General features: G+C 37.6%; 1 protein-coding gene across 2 annotated transcripts in view; it reads left to right on the top strand.

The window, feature by feature from the left end:
* Positions 1-11,439: 11,439 nt before the first annotated feature.
* The window catches only part of LOC114568019 (uncharacterized), a 12,664-nt gene continuing 8,544 nt past the window's right edge, over positions 11,440-15,559 (top strand). The window contains exon 1 of one of the 2 annotated variants that reach the window (XM_028597360.1): positions 11,440-11,522. The gene's annotated coding sequence lies outside the window, so the exon portion shown is untranslated. The other variant, XM_028597359.1, reaches the window with a different exon arrangement.

The raw sequence follows: 15,559 nt of genomic DNA, 5'->3' as shown, positions 1-15,559 counted from the left end.
AAACTGAATGTCAGAAAGAAAAGTGATCTAAGCAACTTTGAGCGTGGCATGGTTGTTGGTGCCAGACAGGCTGGTCTGAGTATTTCACAATCTGCTCAATTACTGGGATTTTCACACACAATCATTTCTAGGGTTTACAAAGAATTGTCTGAAAAAGTAAAAACATCCAGTATGCGGCAGTCCTCTGGGTGAAAGTGCCTTGTTGATGCTAGAGGTCAGAGGAGAATGGGCCGACTGATTCCAGCTGATAGAAGATCAACTTTGACTCAAATAACCACTCGTTACAACCGAGGTATGCAGCAAAGCATTTGTGAAGCCACAACACGCACAACCTTGAGGCGGATGGGCTACACCAGCAGAAGACCCCACCGGTTACCACTCATCTCCACTAAAAATAGGAATATGAGGCTACAATTTGCACAAGCTCAACAAAATTGGACAGTTGAAGACTGGAAAAATGTTGCCTGTTCTGATGAGTCTTGATTTCTGTTGAGACATTCAGATGGTAGAGTCAGAATTTGGCGTAAACAGAATGAGAACATGGATCCATCATGCCTTGTTACCACTGGGCAGGCTGGTGGTGGGGGGGTGTAATGGTGTGGGAGATGCTATCCTATCAATATGGGCCAACATTTCTAAAGAATGCTTCCAGCACCTTGTTGAATCAATGCCACAAAGAATTAAGGCAGTTCTGAAGGCGAAAGAGGGTCAAACACAGTATTAGTATGGTTTTTTTTCTTATAATCTTATAGGTGAGTGTAGACTGGGGCACTAAATTGACATATAGATTTTTTTTTTCAGGCTTTCTTAACTATTAAGCCTGTCTATCATTACAGATGGTTCTTCTGAGATAAAAATAGGTTCTGTAGTGTGGTGGAAGTTTCATGCAGCAGGGTGAGTAAAGATGTCTTCAATAACAAAGATGAGGAGAATCAAACTGTCTTGGTTTGTTTTATTACTCACAAGCAGAAACACAACTTCCACAAAACATCAGAGTGCAATGTGGAAGAGTCATAAGTATTATTGCTCGAGAGTGGACAGAAGGGACCTATACCATGAAGCTGGTTTAGGTGGCTAGCCAGCTATGTTTCAGTTTAGTTTCCACCAACCCTGGGTTTTAGGTACTATGAAAGTAGCTCGGCTTGAATCTGTGTTCGTTGCCATGGTATTGTTAGAATATATTTGTGAGAGTAAGAGTAACAGGTTTGTAGAGTTCATGATGCTGACCTTGTTGCCTTGTTTCCCATGGTTATGAGAGGCCATCTGGTGTTACAGTGATTTAACATTATAAAGGGAGGCTGAGATTATTGCCTGAGGAAAAAAAAAAGGTCATCTCTGATCAGGGGGGGAACGAGGCAACAATGGTCAGTGTTTTGCAAGCGCGTGATTTGTGACAGTATGAAGATGACCTGGCTCTCAGGAAACTCCTTAGTTTGTAGGAGATTAAAAACATACAAGTGTTCGGACTCAACAATAGATACTTGTCTCTATTGAGCTGAGAATGAGAGAACTCAGGGTCATGTTTTCATACAGTGTGTTTAGCTGGCTGCAGCCAGAAGAACGGGACTACGTCCAACTGATAACAGCGAAAATGGATAAAAAGTGAGGGTTCTGGTTTAGCCGGCATCAGATGCTGGGGGAATCTCTGTCTGTTTGCTAGGTTTTAGCGATAGGCTATTTTGTCTTGAAGTAATCTGATCCTTGTGCACAAGTTTATTGTATTTTGCAAAATCATTCACTAAAGCTTGTTATTAACTTTAACTGGACGAATCTGGAGTCTTATTTTGAATCTTGAGTCTATTTCTCTGATCTACCAGTAAGCGAACACTATTCAGTGACCATAGAATTGAAGTCAGATTAAGTCTGGCCTTTTTATGGCCAGACCGGTCATCGGTCACATTTTAGAATAAAATCCTACAGTATCTTACGCTGCACGGCTAACCTGCTCCGGGGCAGGTTATGTTCTGGCTTCAAGAACTCAGTCAGAAGTTTGACCAATCAGCGGTGAGCAAAGAAACACACACACACACACATTAATTACGTCACCTATATATACATTAATTACGTCACCTATATATATATATATATATATATACGTAATTAATTCCCAGCTTCTGTTCTCTGTTGCAATCATTGCAATGGCTTCACCTTTTCTTCCAAATCCTGTGGACATCTCAGCGCAAATTGTTACACGAGCGCTTCGTAGAGAAAGAGTTTTTAGGGACAGACAAAATCCCCTTGACTTTCCTGATACTTCTTGTATGAAAGATACAGATATTCCGCGGAAGGAATAACTTATCTTTGCTAACTTCTTGAGCCTCACATAACAAATGTGACTCGTCGAAGCCATGCACTTACTTTACCGCAAATGTTATCTATTGCGTTGCGTTTCTTCGCAAGTGGTACATAGGCCTACTTGTATGCGGTCGGTGATGCGGAGAACCTAGGGAAAAACACGGTTTGTCGAACCATTCGCAAGGTGGTCCTCGCACTGCGGTACTTAAATAGCTTAATTGTGTTCCCTGGACATTTATCGACCATGTCCATAAAAGAGGGATTTTATAAAATTGCCGGTAAGATATATTGATAGGGTGACATGAACAAATTTAACCTTTCACAATAATTTTTTTTTCCTTCAAAAAGCAGCTTGCACTTAAGTAGCCTATTATACAATAGTCTACAGTAGCTACATGTTAAGAATGGTTTTTAATATATATATATATATATATATATATATATATATATATATATTTATTTTTTTCCAAGGATTCCCTAGACAGTCGTTGGAGCAATGGACTGCACACATGTTGCAATCTCCACAGCTCTAGGAGAACATGTAACATATATGTATATGTGATGATTTTTATTTGCAATTTAAATAAATCTTTAAATGAATAGTAACTAACAGATTTCATCTGCAGATGACTTGTGATCATGAATGCATGATTAAGAGTGTCACCAGAGCAGGCATCACAGATAGTGGCTGCATGTGCCATTCTGCACAATATAGCCACTATCAGAAAGAAGCGAGTACCACCACAAAACCAGCTTCTCCCAGATGAAATTGACCCCATCACACTTGACCATCCAGCTGGTGCAGCTGTCAGAGATCACAACACAATATTTTACTTAATAAAAGCACATTCACACTGCAGATAGGTCTCAAACTGTGTTATTGGTCATGTGGCTATAGGGAGGAAAAAGAGAGCAAGAGAAAGTTATATTAATAAATATTCATGGTGTTCACACTAAAGGGTTACTTGATTAAATAAGTTAACATTCTGAGATCTGTTTTTTTTCCAGCTGATTGATCTCCAATTTAATTTTTTTTATTTGGAGCCTCCTCAGCTCACAGTCCAGCTCCTTTAGTGAACAGTCTAGTTTGAGACTCCTTTTGTAAAGGGCCCTGACTGAGTCTGTTTCCACCTGAAACAATTCCACCACAAAAAATCATTACAAGTTTTCTGGAGGTTAATTAAATCACATAAAGTGGCATGACTTTTTACAAACATAGATAATTTGTGTCAAGGGTGTAAAGTATTACCTTGTTCACATTCCTTCTGTAGCCCATTGAGGTATAGAGGCCTCAGTTTCTGGGTCAGGTTGTGAAAAATCCTACAATAACAGAGATGTGTAAGGGCCAGTCACTTAATTATGTTAATTATGAAACATTCAAGTGTGTGCCATAATAAAAAGCCCATGCTGGGCATTCACCTCAGCAACTGTCTCAGAACACACAGACAGAGTGTCTTCATTTGATCACCCTAATAAGTAAAAGTTGGCCAATGTAAACCATAACTGTTATAAAGAAGGTTATGTTCATGTTGTTCTGTCCGCTGCGTACTGACCTCTGTGTGAGAGACTGTGTGCATTTGTGCTGGCTTCAACAGGGACACTGTATTTCCCTCTACTGCAGAACATAGAATCAGCCATATTTAACCCTTTTTTTTTAAATTACTAGTAATGCATTGAACACACATACCCAGTGTCACTTGCATCGAGGAGCCAGCACCAGGGTCAGATTGCACAGCACCTGAAACCCCATCCATAATTGGCCTCCCCTTATTATTACTCAAAGCCAACTCCTCCGCCACAGTGTATTCTGCAGGAGGTGGCCCTCCCCCAGTTTTCTGGATTTCACATTTTTTTCTGTTTGCTGCAAAGAAGTGTTTGTGATAAAATGTTCACAAAAATAATAAAAGGTTGTGGTAAATACTCACCACTTTGAATTATATTTTTATATTTTGTCTTGATCAGCTGCCAAGAACGTTTGGAGTTGGGGTTGCATCTAAAAATCCATTATTAATCTTTCTTAGGATGTCAAAGCCAATACATTCACATTTTACACACACACACACACACACACACACACATATATATATATATATATATATATATATAATACACACATTTTCATTTTGTTTAATACATTAGCCTATATTCATAATTTTACATTAATGGCCTATAGAATGTATTTCTTTAACTTACGCATTAACGCAATCAGCAATCTTCCTTCAAGATTGTTCTCTTGCTTTGGCAGCAGAGACGGTATTACTGCGTGCTTGAAAAACATTTTTATATTCTTCATATTTCTAAAGAATAATTTCTTGCTCCTCCGCAGAAAAATATACGCTCTCGCTCTATCCATATCGAACGTGATTGGTTGTTCGGTGCCGACGTCACTCTTTTATGTGCACGTGCGCGCGGAGTAATCAGAGTTTAAGGATCAAAGCCTGGGTTGACAGAGAAAGTTGATGAGCTGTAACCTGACTCCGCCAAATGGATTGAAAACTGGAGCTTGCGAGATCAGGACGGTCTCACGAGGCTAGATGAGCTGCGTCATGGTACCAATAAAGCCTGACTGCATCGGTTTGGTTTTGTCAACTCTAAACCAATCCTGCAACCCTGAGTTTGTTCAACTACCATCATGGTACAGGCCCCTCTCAAAATACACGCAGAAAGTCAGACTCTTTTATACACAGCAAACAAAGAACACTTGAAGAGGTGTAGTATCTAAATGTTTATATCAGGGGTTTAGATTGACTTTGCTCCATTTTTGCTGAAACATCTGGAAATTGTTAACATAGCAGAGGGGCCCCATAAAACAGACGTGACTGTTTCCCCTATTCCATGTGGAAGGTATTGATTCTCTGCTCCAATCATATACTCACACATATCACTTCTTATGTTATTAAACAAAGCATAGGTGATAGCCTATATACCATGCTTCAACAGTAGAACTCCAGAGCAACTATTTTTGGAGATTAGATCTGTCGTCTCTCTGAGCTTCTGCAGAGCTTGTAAGTTGATGCTGAATTCTTTGATGTAATAAACTTTATAATCAAGAACAGTGTCAAGTGGATTTCTTATCAACACTTAGTTTGTTGTTAGCATTGTTGTTCGGACACCACAGAGGAAACTGTGATAGAAATTTTCTTGCAGCAGCAGAGTTTAGTAAATATCAATGATAAAAATGAATACAAATAAAGACTGTTTGAGAATCAAACCAAAATCTGGTCTTTGAGCATTTATTATATTTTGCAAAATATGAGAATACAGATTCACAGGTACACGCAGTACAACTGAATGAGCATTTCTAACTAAAAGTCTAAATACCCAAACATTATATAGTGAAGAAACTCCGTTAAGCCATCCCTCTCCAAGTATCTTTAGCATACTGTCACTTTCTTAAGAAAAATACCATAGACAGTCAGATCATCTCTCAACCTTCCATTCTGCTCCTGTGTCTCCTATATTAGACAAAACACCTGCTTATCTCTGGAGACAGAAAGAGATATGGTTCAGACAGTGTTATAGCCTTCTTCACCCTATCTGCAAAAAAGAAACAGATGAGGAGCTGCAATTCTTTATCGAAAATTCTGCTACTGCTCATAGTCTACAAGGCCAGCTCTCTAACTGGTGCCTTTAAGTCTACAGGAAGAAACAGGATTATGTGGAGGTATAAAAGAATCTTTAAACAAATGGTCAATATCATTAAACAAATGGTTAAAATAAAATTTGCCACCACAAAACCCAACGGTCAACGGTGTCTGACACCTAGAAAACCGGTACAGCTAAAAGGGTAAAATTTATGAAGCCTTAAGAGCAGGAAACGTCTGAATGCACTTGTCAAGGTGTGATGTATGTCTCGTCGCCCTCCCGCTTCTATTTCTGAACATTTGCCGTCTCTATGACCCTTAGGTCAAACCACAGTATATGTGATGTCTATTTTAACAGGTGCTGGCACGTTATCACAAAGAAACAGTTTCCCCTTTTGCACTGGATAACCTTTTCAATACATCAGTGTTCATATGTTCTCTTGTTACAAATAAGCATGATAATACATTTTCCATTACAGTAGTCACACAGATTTTCTCTCTCTGGCCTTTTTTTACCTACACTCACATCCCTGTCTGAGTGCACTTAGTAGAACAATGCATTCACAGTTACTCATTTGGTTGGAACATGGAAGTACGTGTTTTCTGGTTTCAAGTTAGATCAATTTTGCTTTGAGTCTTTGCAGTAAGCACCTTTAATAAAAGCAATTACTTCTGATTAGAAGGTTGGCCTCTAAAGCTGGAGTCTTTCTTTCTCCCATGTCAACAATGATTCTAAAACCCAGTTGATTGATTTAATTGTTCTTTTTACAAACTTTCTTACCTGTGAGCTTCATGGCCCCTTGAAAGAATGAGAGGAATTCATGGTCACAGAACAAATGAACAATTAAAAAGCTAAGTTTAGGCTATCATAGTTAAAGGAGTCCATCTGTGGAATTATTTAAAGGCAAAATAAGAATGTGAAGTACTACTCTATAAACGGAACAAAAATATACATTTAAAGTAAGAGGATTAACAAATATAAAATGAACACTATTTTGCCCAACTTGTTTGACACTGTATTTTTTATAATATAGACCTACATATATGTGACTGTCAACTAAATGTAACAGTTCATAGTAACGCTATTCTATGGTTTCACATTACTATATTACGAGGATGGTTATTTAAAAATAGTGTATTAATTAATTGTAATAATTAATAATTAAATTAGTTTAATCCTGGTCTCGGTATCTTACTTCTGAGTCTTTGAAAGGACCAGATATCGGGGATCTTAGCTAAAGCCTAGTAGTAAATTACTAAACGTCTTTAGGTAATTAAAGTGGTCATCACCACTCTGGATAAGAACATTTGTCCCAATGTATGTATCCTTGAGCTGTCGTGGCAGTGTGGTGGCAAATTTTAGTTTAACCATTGGCATAAAGATTGTTTTAAACCTCCACAGAATGCTGTTCCTTCCTCTTAGACTCTTAAAGACCAGAGAGGGACAGCTGCAGCCATGAACTCTTAGCCTAGAAGCTTTATTTTGGAGAGACACTAGCTCCTCATTTGTTTAACTTTTTAGCAGACAAAGTCTAGAAGGCCACAAAACCATGTTTCCTTCTGCCTCCTGAGATAAACTGTTGTTTAGGCTAATATCGAGAACAGAGAGCAGAGGGGAAGGTGAGGATGGTTTGACTTTTCATGATGTCCTCTTTTCAACTATGGCCATGTTAAAATATAAAGTTAGAGGGGTGGCTTAAGAGAGGTTTTGACTATATGATGATGTGATGTTTAGATTTTAGTTTAGAAATGCTCATTCAGTTGTACTGCGTGTACCTGTGAATCTGTATTCTCATATTTTGCAAAATATAATAAATGCTCAAAGACCAGATTTTGGTTTAATTTTCAAACAGTCTTTATTCGTATTCATTTTTATCATTGATATTTACTAAACTCTGCTGCTGCAAGAAATTTCCATCACAGCAGTCAGACAACCTAATGCTGTCTGGAGTTGGTGAGATGATGGTAATGAAATACCCAGACAATAACTTTTTTTGTCTTTTTCTGTGAAGATTCTCAGGTCATGGTTATCCAAGAAAGGTGTTAGGATAATTATTTATCAAAGAATGGAGAAAATAAATGGAGTTCTCTTAAAAGTTTGTTTACTTGCAGCAAGTAGAGTCAGTTTACAGCACTTCAGCATAAGTACGGAAAATGACTGAAGATTGTTCGTGTCTTTTTAAAGGAGGGTTCATGCAATTAGTAACTTTTCTTCTTATCTCTGGTCAGGCCCGGCATCTCCTCCACATTATGCGCTCTGCCCTCAGGGATACATCCTGTGCTCTTTGCAAGGTCACTCAGCTTTAGACACGAAAGACAGAAATACTAAAACGGCAGTTTGGATGCAAATGGAACTGAAGCAAAACCGTTCTAAGCATAATTTTTCTAACCGCTACAGAGCATGAGAAGCAAACTACTTCTCCAGTATAGTGGTACCTATGTTTCATAACAATCACTAAGATTATACTTCAATACATTTTACCACTTACAAAGCACATGAGCATTTTAATACAATTTCCAATTTCCATAATAGAGCCTATGCAGTGCTGACCATGTTGTCTCTGTCATCATGATTTTTTACATTCCCTTGTCTTGTTCTGGTCTGACTTCAGCTGTACAAACAAAACAATTATAGAAAATACAACGGCATAATCAGATAAAGCCAAATTGCAAAACTCAAAGGATCAATTTCATCCTTGAAATACCAAGCACAACTGAATTTCAGCAATCTCACCCAAGATTGTCCCCTGTAGACTCAGTCACCACTGTCTGACGAATGATAATGAAAAGGGGGTTTCTGGTGCCAGCTGGAGAGGAACACAGTATTGAAGCTCTAATTTGCGACTGCTTTCACAGACCAGTACCCATCTGATAAGGGCTGGTCTGGCAAAGCGAGACTAGATAAGGGCCAACACCCACACAATCCAGGGTGCTGCCCTGCTATCCTCATCAGGGGCTACTCTCGGACCCAGGGAACAAAGAAACTGATTATTTAATACAAATTGAATGTATGCCAATTAATACAGTCATCTACTTGGTGGTCTCCTGTGTTCCCACAAGTTAATCCATCTTGCCAAGATACCATTTACAGCTTTATGTGGTACACGTTGGTCCTCATTCATGAATTACCTACCGCTGTATTAATGGATTCATTCATCATTACATTTATTCATTGGTTAATAGTTGTAATTAGTTGTTCAATAAACATTTAATTGATAAAGAATTTGATTAGTATGATTCTCATTATGAGTGATTATATGCATGTTAATCAACACAAATGTAAATTCTCAGAAGGTGTCTGGTCAGACGGGGCCAGGTTTGTTTTAGTTATCCCCCAAAGTTTAATAAGTTTAAAATCCACAGAGGTCATGAACTCAAGGTTATTGACTGTTCAAGAGACAAGGAACAGACACAGATGCCTGAACACAAACCTGCCAACTGCAGTCATAAATCCTAAGAAACAAGGACTCTGCATTTAAGGAGATGTCGTAATCAACTTAAGGTTATCATCAATCTAGTTACAGTACAGAAACTTGTCTGCATAACAGAGGCTTTGGGGCTCTGTTTCTTCTATTGTTTGTCCTTTTTATCTAAAAATCCAAGTGATCATGGTAAACACAGCAGCAGTTTGTTGAAAATGACTTACTTTACTGTTTACTGTCTATAATATCAGAAATAAACCATCTAAGTAAACAGTAGAATAGCTTATGACAGACAGTGGTTGTACAGGATTTGAAGTTATCAGAAAGCTCTTCATATGATCAATGGCTCTGCTTACCGCACTCCCCTAATAATTTCCAGACGGTCCGCATGTAAAAGGAGGGCAATGCCTTTACATCACAATGCTTGGATTTGTAATTGTGAGTGAGTCTGTTTGTTGGGGGTCTTCATGTAAGACTTAAACTACGTAAGTTATAGTGAGTTAAAAGGTTTGACACAACACTGAATAAAAGGAAAATTGATTGCTTCATTTGTGTTAATTGTTTTGCTGTGAGATAACAAACTGTAGAGACTTTAACCTTAAATGTATAAAAACTGAACCTCTACACCTCTATACACCCATACTCAAAAGTACACCAAATGAAGAAAATATACCACATTTGATTTGTTTTGATTAGTATAGTAGTACAATAGTAGTATTTTTTTTCTATTTCTGATTGATTTCCGCTTGACTGGATCTAAAATATAATAATCTCCCTTTTAACATGACATTATTTTTTATAAGATTTATTAATTAATGAATTCATACTAGAAGGCATATGAGTAACTGAATATGTACATATGAAATTATGATATTTTGACAAGATTTCTCAGTACTGTGCAAAGAAAGCAGCACAGCAGTAGCACAATAAATGCTTCTGTTTAGTTGATATACAAATTCCTGAATATGTACATATGAATTCATGAACCTACTGGCATCACAACTAACAACCACCAACTGTGGCTCATAACCTTGTGTAGCCAGCATTAACTTTATATATCACGTTACATACATATCCTAGTTCAAGAAAAGACATGATATCCTAACATCAGGATTTCATATGTACATGCATAGCAACTCATATATTTGTTCTCAGTACAGTAGCATGTTAAGGCAAGGCAAGTTTATATCTAATGATATCTAAGGGTGTCTCAGTGTGTTCAATTATCGGACAGAAACAGTTATTCACACAGCAACAGAGCACATCCTCAAGGTCCAGTTATTCGCACAATGTGCTATCAGGAGGAGAGCACATCCTCAAGGTCTCTCTAATCTGAACTGCAAGGACACAAGACACAAAGGCATTAAGAAAGTATATAAAAGAAACACACACAAGCCAATATAAAAATATTTTTATATTTTTAAAAAGACTAACACAAATAAAATAGAAAATAATAAAAGACAAATTAAACAGGAGAATAGAAATTACAGTGCAGTTTCATTGAGAATTTCTGAAATAATACTTATCAAAAGTCATGACTTCATACCTGTGTGTGTGTGTGTATGTATGTGTTTGTGTGTGTGTGTGTGTGTGGAACCTAATCCTAACCTACCCCCTAATGTCCCAAGTCACAAATTTATATTGACCTAATCTTGGTGGAAAGTAACTAACTAAATTTACTCAAGTAGGCTACTGTACTTAAATACAATTTTGGTACATTACTTGAGTTTTTGCTTATTTATACTTCTACTTCAATAAAATAAAGAGGGAAATGTACGTTTTTCTCCACTAATTTATTTGACAGTTTAAGGTAATTTAGTTACTTTGCAGATTCAGATTATTACAAAAATGTAATGTCTGCATCGGTTTGGTTTTATTAACTCTAAACCAATCCTGCAATCCTGAGTTTGTTCAACTACGATCATAGTACAGGCCCCATTCCAAAATACACGCAGAAAGTCAGACTCTTTTATACACAGCAAACAAAGAACACTTGAAGAGGTGTAGTATCTAAATGTTTATATTAGGGGTTTAGATGGACTTTGCTCCATTTTTCAAATGTCAAATTTTGTAAATGCAATACTGCATTACTTGCAATAGAGTCAATCTACACTCTTATATTGAGACACACACAGACACACACACATACACACACACTAAGATAACTTGTTGCGCCGCCCACTTCCTCTTGGTACAACCATAGATCTGCAATCAAACGTGGGTGAGTGAGCGAAGTCAGATTTCGATTAACGTTACTTGGGACCTAGCTAGCTAGCTAGTTAGTTAAAACGAGTCGGACGCTAACGTTAACTTTCTCGGTAAGTTAATTTAACGTTACAGTAGGAAGTCCGTTGTCTTTAACGTTATCGTTAACTTAAGTGGTTAACAAATGAATTAACGCTAATCGATTCGTTGGCACGTCGAGCTCAAGCTTGTTTTGGTCACTTAAAGTTAGTCTGTAACGTGAATCACAGTTCTCAATCTGTTCTTAATTAACGTTAACGTTTCTGACAGCAGATGTAGCTAGCTAACGTTATAGTCAATTGTGACTTCACACATTAGACATAGCTAGTTTAACGTGATAGAAGGGTAACATCACGAGTAACGTGTTAACACGTTAAGAACAACAGTTACATTTTTTCTTTTTAGAGCTATTTTAGATAGTTAGCTAGCTAACGTTAGCTGATAGCAGTTAGCGGCTGTTAGGAATGTTTACTTTAACGTTAGTTTGCTGCCGCACTGAAAAAGTTTAGCTACCGCCCGCTCGACTGAAAAACAAAGTGAATATGGTGAATATTCTGCCTAAGAAACTACAAATTAGGAGCACTGAAACAATAGCAGAAATTCATAAAAATCAAGTCCTTTTGAATAGATGACAGTTTATTATGGGGTTTAGCTAGTTCATCATCAGTCTTATTTAGTTTTAAAAACGTTAAAAATCACTTTCAATCAATCATTGTACCCTGGCGTAACTTGAAAGGGCGGATCTTGAAGGGTCTTGCGGCCTGAAAACGGACTCACTTGGGTCTGAACAGTGTGATATTGCACCGCCATCTGGTGGTTAGTTTAAAAGACATAGCTAGTTTACAGTAGTGTCGGTGGTCATTTTATCCTAGTGCCCCATTTACACTTGGTATTAAAATCTGATCTGAGTGATCCAATCACAAGTGGACAGCTCTAGGTACATGATCACGTGCTCCTACCTGGCAGTAGAAAGATTCGCACATCAGCTTAATGCTCCGAAAAATATTTTAATAAGGCAAACGTTTCGGCCCACTGAATCTGGCCTTCCTCAGGTGTACTTGATTGCATTGACCCATTACCTTTATCTGTTGTCATCACATCACGTGGTCAGAGGTCATGTGATATGTGAAAAATAAACATACATTAGTGATACTATTCAGACATAAATGTACATACTAATACTGTCCAGTTGGGCAGTTAAGATGACAAAATTATGACCTCAGTGTTTCACTTAACATTTGAAGCATGACTCAAGCGGGTGTGACTCTCATAAATACAATTCAAATGTGTTGCACAACAATTGATCATGGCAACACATTATTTCAAAAGGTGACTTCAAAAAATTGTGACACATTTATGAAATGGATTAAAAAAAAAAAAAAAAAAAAAAAAAAAAACAGCAGTTCAGATTAGGGCTTGTTAAGGCAGTACAATGTGTCTCCAAATGCGAGTCCACTTGGGATCGGATCTCAATTTCCTGCTCTAGATGCAAATAAAAACATAAACTACATCAGTTCCATTTTCATAGGCTGGTTGTGTGCGAGTGTCTGTTTATAAATGTCAGTTCTTACTCTCACTAGGGGTGGGAATCACAGGGTACCTCACAAAACAATATAGGGCTGCATGATTAATCGCAATCGCGATGTCACTCTTTGCGATTACGTCCGCAAAAATTGTGCGATTTTGAGTAAACAAAAAGGTGTGCTGTGTACGCAACACTCTGTGTGCTCTACACATCTCCACGTTGTAACATCTTTCACTTGACCGAAAGTAATAACAACTAGAGATGCACAGATTACAACTTTCTAGGCCAATTTCGATTTTTCTTTGAGTTAGGCCAGCCAATACCGATTTTAGCCGATTCCAATTTCTTTTTCTAACCACTTTACAGCACACACAAATATTTATTTCCTATCTTTTCTTTAATACAACATTTTGAACAGAACATAGAACATTTTTTGAACAGATAACGGATCGCTATAAAATAGAACTATATAAATTACTCGTGGTGTGGGAAATTCACATAGCCTCGTGAGACCGTCCTGATCTCGCGAGTTCCAGTTTTTCACTCGCAGATCAATCTGGCATCTTGAGGCAGAGAAAATTTGGAGCCGTTAGCCAAACGACCGGGCCAATCAGCGTTGGTTTTGAGGTGGGTTAGGTGGTGATAGACAGATGGTTTATCCAATCAGCTAACCAGTATTTTCAGACAGCAGTAGCCCTAATTCTGTTAGCCGCTCGCTAATGCTTTTTTCCTCTTGGATCCTTCTTTTGGAATATGGTCCGGGAACCTGAAATGGTGCCTTTTATTCCTAAATTCTCGTTACACAAACGGCAAATCTCCTTTACCGACATGTTGCTTGCATGCTGAGCTAACGAGCTATGCTTTGCCTGCAGCAGCAGGGGCGGGCTTGTGGTTGTATTTTCATACGCTTCGTGGATCTGATTGGTTGATTTGGCCCGTCTATCACCAACATAGGTGATAAACGGATGGTTCATCCAAGCAGCTAACCAGTATTTCCGCCCCTTCCCAAAAGTTCTCCAACGGAAAGTTCCCAGATGGATATGCCGAGCAAATGCGAAGCAATCCATCTGGCGGAGTCAGGTTAAAATTCACACACATCTAAAGGTCAATGTTAGAACCATTTCCTTCTTTTCACATCCAAATATCCAACTAAAAACGTGATTTTTGGTTTTTGGTGTCATCCCTCCACTCCCTACTTTTTCCTTGCAGGTGTTGCATATTGCAAACGTGTTATCTTCTGCACACACGCTGAAGAATTTCCAAACAGCTGACATGTTGCAGGTTAATTAATTTAATTAATTAATTAATCCCTACATGTGAAAAAAAATTGAGTCTGTAGTCTTCTTCAAGCTTGTTTACTTACAGCAAGGAATCAATACATGCACCTCATGAGTACAGAATTGACTGCCGATCACACTCCGCAACAGATTTTTAAGAAGTATGTTACAACCTTGGTTACACAACACGCCAATCAGTAAAAATATTCTTATTGTGACAGTCATGTTTATCTCCAACACATCATGTTCTTCGCCCACAGGCGCTTCCTGTTCTTGCAAGTTCACTCAGTCCTTCTGGTCTCTATCTTGCACAGATAAAGCTGTATTACAGTTTCATGCAACAGTTTAACACACAAGTATCATTTTTCTAACCGTATTATTTTAATAAGAATTTGTGTTTTCTTTTTTATGGTTCTATTTAATTATTTGTACTGTTGAGCACAGCAAAAAAGTTATTTATAAAAAATATTGCTCATCTTTTGTTTATGTATTTCTTCTTATGTTCATTTAACTTTGTATGTATAAAATGTTTAGTATTTAGTGCATTTTCCTTGATAATTAAGCAAGTAGACTCATGATATCAATATATTGCAATTGCAGTATTATAAATTGCAATCGCAATATGACTTTTTCTCCAAATCCTACAGCCCTGAATAAGATCCACAATACATGGCTCAAGATACCAAAGATACAGCAATTCTGCAGTAATCAATATATTGCTAGACAATCCTATAATGATACATCAACTTTGAATACAAAATGCCTGTGAAAAGGTTAAGTGCAGGTTTTTTGTCTTTTAATCACTAAGTCCAAACTGTTAGAAAACGGCACAGTTCTGCAGCATACATTTATCGGTCTGTAAATTAAAATTACAGAACTATAGCGCAACTATGGGTGCAACCTCAAGGAGCGATGAAGTAGCGACGCTGGGAGCGGGGAAAATCTATTTAGATCGCCTTATTTTATTAATTAAAATATTGATATTTGTTGCCAGCGTATTGATTCTTGTAGCGCACAAAGAAGATGAACGATATATTGCCGTATCTAGATTGTGTCCCACCACTAGCTCTTACATAATCATACATTAGAAATTTGCAAGAAAAAGCATGACATGATATGCACAACATTGTCTGTAGGCCCAAAAATAGAGGTTTACCCTGTCAATTTCTTATTTCTTGACGTTTTCATGCTATTTTAGGGAAAAATTGCATA

The sequence above is a fragment of the Perca flavescens genome, chromosome 14 (assembly GCF_004354835.1).
Source record: "Perca flavescens isolate YP-PL-M2 chromosome 14, PFLA_1.0, whole genome shotgun sequence".
Taxonomy (NCBI): domain Eukaryota; kingdom Metazoa; phylum Chordata; class Actinopteri; order Perciformes; family Percidae; genus Perca; species Perca flavescens.
Note: the sequence above shows the minus strand (reverse complement) of the source record. Positions and strands in the feature narration are given on the sequence as shown.